Source organism: Solea solea, chromosome 13 (assembly GCF_958295425.1).
Source record: "Solea solea chromosome 13, fSolSol10.1, whole genome shotgun sequence".
NCBI lineage: Eukaryota > Metazoa > Chordata > Actinopteri > Pleuronectiformes > Soleidae > Solea > Solea solea.
In genome coordinates this window covers 15,913,293-15,919,363 of record NC_081146.1, presented here as the reverse complement: position 1 = coordinate 15,919,363, position 6,071 = coordinate 15,913,293, and positions in this window count along the sequence as shown.

The following is a 6,071-nucleotide window of genomic DNA, read 5'->3' as shown; positions in this document are numbered from 1 at the left end:
ATGCACATGTAAATGTCATGACCATGGGTGCGGGAAACAAAATATCTGTGACAAAGTGAGCAGTTGTACAAGTGAATAATTCACGTACTGCTGCACTCAATAAACCACAAAGGGGGCATTGTTACTATGAGCAGGTTGTTTTCATCCCACACTTGGACCCACGCTGAGGTAAGGTTTGGTCGTAAAATCTCTCCTCCTTTGTCTTTGTTCTGCTGTTGAATGTAAATAAAGGTCATGTGGGAGTGGGAGTGGGAGTGAGAGTATATCACTGTATTTAATGGTCTTCAGCACTTCCCTCTCCCCTTTTTCCTCTGTGGTTACCTCAGGAAACCCATCACCACAACAAAATCAAACGGTACTTGCAGCAGCAGCAACCATCACTACACTTTCAAACTCAAATTTAAGCGACGTCCATACTGCCATGTTTTCCTTTAAAACATACATCCTAATCCAGGTATGCCTGCGATCAACACTACCCCAGTATGAAACACTACTTGCTCCATTTTTGTGAGGAAGCTCCCGGCTGCATTCTAATATGACTGGGCAAAAACTGAGACCTTTGAAAATGATGACACAGTTCTCAACAAAAAGCCTCATTAACACTTTATGTTTTAATCTGGAAATGCAAATGCAAACGTAGTATGGCTGTGACTTTAAGATGGGGACAGACTACAACATGTTTTGCCCGATTTTACCCAACTGTAAATCGTCAGTTGGGCAAAGTTTACTCCAGTCAGCACTAGTTGGGGACAGTCGGCCTGGCTAGTTGGCAAAGAAATTTGTTAGTGTGTGAGGGGTAACAGACCCGACACAACCTCTGTTCGCAGTCCGTCAAATATGTTTTGATTTTTTTGGAGACGACTCTAGACGCAATCAGGTTGTGTGTTACTGACCCAACTGCACACATGCTATCAACAGCCAATGGAAAAGAGTAGGTAGGACACAGGACATGGGTCAGAAGATGACAGGAAGTAGTGAGAATATCTAAACTACAATGCCAATGTCTATGCGTGACTTCGACGCATAGTTCTGTGCAAACAACAGCAACAGCGAAACCGTTTGTCGTCCATGTTTGTTTACCCTTCGCGTCTTGTAGACTCTCTCGCAAGAGTTTGATTGATGTCAACTATTTTTCTCATTCAAAGCAGCTATTGAAAACTGGAGATTGAGTTTTGACGATGGACATAAACACAAAATCTTAAACCTGGTCCTATACAAATGGATGCACACAAGTGCCACACCCCCCATCCATCTTTATTTTGTCCACAGTTCATCCCTTGCTGCCTGTTTCGTGTTAACTTGCCATCTCAACTTCAGTGTATAATATTTCTCTCCCTTCATCTCCCCTTGTCTCTTTTCTCTCTCAAACTTAGCTACCACCTCGCTCTACTTAGCTGTCTCTAAATTCACCCTATTTGTTTCACCTCCACTGTCTCTCCTCTTTCTTCCTCTCTCTCTCTCTCTCCTTCTGTTACTTAAAGCCATGTGGCCTAATTGTAACCGTGTGTGTGTTTGATGATTACAGTGGTAGCTCTGTCAGACTCTGAGAAAATTCCCTACAGAAAGAACTCAGCCACAACATTAAAGCCAGATACTACCATTTGCAATGGTTGAACATATATATATATATATATATATATATATATATATATATATATATGTGTGTGTGTGTGTGTGTGTGTGTGTGTGTGTGTATATGTATATATATATATGTATATATATATGTATATATACATATATACATATATATACATATATGGTATTTTTTATTACATGGTTTTGTGAAGTGACAATACCCTAACATGCAAGGTTAACTGTTTTACACAAATGGAAAAGGGCTTATGCATCGTCGGGTAAAAGGCCCTCTTCCTCTTTCTCTGTGCCATGGGAAAACATTGCCAGGCTTTGTGCATTGTGCTGCTGCCTTGCTCAATTAGAAAGAATGCTGTTTTTGTCTTGCAAACAAAAGAATTACGCAGATTTGAAATCAAAGAAAGCTGAGGAGGAGAGGAAAAAGAAGAAGGAGCAGGAGTGGGTTTGAGATTTAGAGCAGTGATCTGGTTTCTTCCTCATAATAACTTGGAAAAGTTACTTAAGAAGACAGACAGTTCTCTGTATTTTCTCACATTAAATGAAACGGTTTCACAACCCAAGGCACATGTGAACAGTGTACAGTAGAAAGATGAGCCAAGAGCTTCGTGTTGGATATAGTCTCCAACTGAGCCAACAAGACAATTTTCAGTATTGTTTAAAAAGCCAAAATTCACTGTAAAACAGCTTAATCCAACACATGGCCTGGCCCTCCTCTGTTAGACTACCCTTTAGTGATTTTACGTATTCTCTGAATCTACCCGCATAGTGAACTCAATTGACCTCTAGAACCTCTGGACTTAATTTAACTCTCCTCTTCTGTGAAAGAAAGAGGGTCTGTGCGGTAGACTTTTCCAAATGTCTCTTTGAACTGATCAACTCTATTTTTTTAATTACATTTCAGTTGTCTAATCTTTTGCTCCATCATGGTTGTATGACCAGCTGTGTCATGGCTGAACCTGACCGTGGGAAAGGAAGTCCCTTTGAGGTTGCAGTGGTGATAACAGGATATAAAAAAAACCCCTGCTGGATGAGCTGTCTGTGAATGCAGCCTTACCAAACTGTTTCTCGATTACATTCCAGCTGTTCACTGTCTGAATATAGAGCAAAACTGTTGCTTACTGGGGAAGTACATGCACAACCAACAGACACACTTGGCCAAAGTCCTTTGAAGTACAACACTTCCATTACACAGTGCAATGTCAAGGCAACAGAGAAATGCTAAAATGAATGATTTACCTCTGCCAAGAGGGTTGTGTTTTTGGCTGCAGTTGTCTGTTATCTGTTTGTCTGTTGTCCATCTGTAAGCAGCATAATTCAAAGAGAAAAAGGCAGATTTGGATGCAATTTTCTGGGGATGTAAGGTTGTGGTTCAAGAAGGAAATTATTAGATTTGGTGGTGCTTGTGGTGGGGATATGGATGCTACTTTTTTCTTTAAAAAGCAGCTGTTGCAAAAGAAGGGGCTGTATTGATACAGTGGGAAACTGAGCAGCCTCGACAAAGGTTTGGCTCTCTGTGGGCTTTTTCTAGTTGTATTTGTGACCATTTGCTAAGCTCCATCATCCTTTTTGCTACACTTGTTTAGCGTCTGACAAATACTCAAATAGCTTCTCAGATTTATCATTTGAATTAGCTGCAGGCTGTTGAACCTCACAAGAAGGTGGACAGTTCAGTTTACATGTTCTTCCTGTGTGTGCATGGATTCTCTCCAGTTCTCCAGTTCAAAAACATGCAGAGGTTAATTGGATGTTATAAATTGAGCACACGTGTGAGTGTGAGAGTGAATGGTTGATCATATCTGTATGTCGGCAATGGACTGGTGACCTGTTCAGGGTGTACCCCGCTTTTCACCCCATGTCAGTGGAAATTGGCTCCAGGTCCACGTGACCCTTGTGTGGAGGGGAAAGCAGTAGACAATGAATTCATGAATCATTTTTTAAATTATGGGTCTTCAATTTTCAGCAGAAGTGTGAGAAGTCATCTTGTTTTTTTTAAACCAGAAGAGACCTTAGAAAAGTGGGTGGTGGACATGGTGGAGGGGGTGGAACGGAAAGATCAGCATGTCACTTTATGTGATTTTAACTGTCAATCACACCATTTACAAGACCTAAATCCTTCCCTAAAGTTCCATAGTCACACAGTGGTCATTATTCTCTGGCATCAGGCTCAGGGTGGAAAGTTCAAATGAATCGAGGTGGTAATACAGTATAATGTCATCCATTGGTTTTTGAACTGGCATTTTGAAAGTTTTGTAAGTTTTTGTAGTCACTTCTGCATTGGCTTCCTTTCCTGCACCGAGAAACTACTGCACATCCATTATTCAAATACAATCTTTGAATGTAGCTATCTGACATGGCTTCTCTCAATTGACATAATTGAAAATGTAAACCGGTTAAGTCTGACTCACTCAACACTGAGGCTGCGAAAGCTGAGAGGAGCATTGCTCCTGTAGGTAAAGCTAGTTCACCTTGTTCTACAAGGACATTTTTAAACTAATTTCCAATTTATTTGAACTAACCTTGTTGTTACAGTTTTAAAACAGCTCTGAAAAATTGCTTGTTATTGGAATGTTTTTCCTAACTTAATTATTACTGTACATGCAAACGTAAGTTAGTGAGAATGGTACCATTGTCAACTAGATTGTGTCTCTTTGCTCACTTCCTCATGTTGACAAATGTGCTGTGCATATGGCTGAAGTTCACTTGGTTTAGCCAACAGCCAATTGGTAAGCAGCTGTGTTTAAAAATGACATAATAGGCAAACAAACACACAAGCAAAGAAAAGGAAAGCCCTCCACTAATGTCATTCTGGACAAATACAATGCAGAGAGGTTTTTTGGTACTCCTCTGTGTGTTCATGTTCTCTCACTTCCATTATGAGCTACGCAAACTAACTTCTATTCACACACTGACCATCAAATCTCCATAAATAGGTTCTTCTCAAATTTAACCAACTTTCTTCGATTTTTTCTCCCTTTTTCACCCTTCATCTCCAACAGCTCCTACAGTCTCAAACTCTTTTTCAACTTTTCAGTTGCTTTAGACCTGTCACAGTTTGCTGCTGTATGTAATCTATATAGCATTGCACTAAATTAATATTTAGTTTATGTTTTCAGGAAAGGGACCGACGACTTTATCTTCTCACAGCTGTCAAGATTTAACTGATAAGCACTTTACCAACTGCGATTACTAGGGTGTTCACACTTTTACTTCGATTTGGACAAAAGCAGAAGTCAATCTTTACATACAGTATAGACTTTAAATACAAGCATATAATGATGTGCTGAAATCCCATATCACTTCCTCCATGCTCACCTAATACAAACTATACAACCAGTTCCACTCAGCCACATTCAGGAGGTTAAAGAAGTCCCTACAAGAGTGACGATGTACAGCCATTTGGCACCATCTAGTGACCTTTTCTTTCAATCGCATTTATCCTGACAAAAGTTCATGACAGTCAAGACTTTCAGTTGGTGTAAAAACCCAGCACTGCTTTAGTTCTCATTCTTCCTTTCTTTATCTTTGTTTTTTACATTTGAGAACATCATCATTTCAAGATCTGGGAAACACTGGTCAACATTTCCTGACATCTTGTGGACCAAACAAGTACTTGAGTGATCGTGAAAACAATCAACAGATTCCATCAATCCATCTTCTAACACTTTATCCTAAATGCATATAGGGCATAGGGCGAAAGGTGGGGTACACCCCGGACAGTTCACCAGCCAATCACAGGGCCACACATAGAGACAAACAACCGTCCACTCTCACACTCTCACACACAACTACAGTTAATTTAGAGTGTCCAATTTGCCTAATCGCCAAAGCTGCATGTTTTTGGACTATGGGAGTTAACTGTAGAACACGGCGAAAACCTATGCACACGCGGGGATAATCAATGGATTAATCAATTAAAAAAGATAATTGTTAGTTGCAGCCCTAATGTAAAGAATAAAATATAAAAAACACATAAGAACATACTCATACACAGTTGTACAAAGAATGAGAATATGAGAATAAGATTTTAAATATAAGGACATACACACAGCTATGGGACAGACGGTGGTGTAGTGGTTAGCACTCTCGCCTTGCAGTGAGAAAACCCGGATTCGAGCCCTGGTTGAAACAAGGGCCTTTCTGCATGGAGTTTGCATGTTCTCCCCGTGTGTGCGTGGGTTCTCTACGGGTTCTCCGGCTGCCTCCCACAGTCCAAAAAAATGCAATGTGGGGATTAGGTAAATTGGACACTCTAAATTGACCATAGGAGTGAGTGTGAGAGTGAATGGTTGTTTGTCTCTATCTGTGTGTGGCCCTGCGATGGACTGGCGAACTGTCCAGGGTGTACCCCGCCTATCGCCCGATGTAGCTGAGATTGGCACAGCACCCCCCACGACCCTCTGGTGGAGGATAAAGCGGTAGATGATGACTGACTGACTGACACACAGCTATAAATAGAATAAGGAATACACTATTAGAAT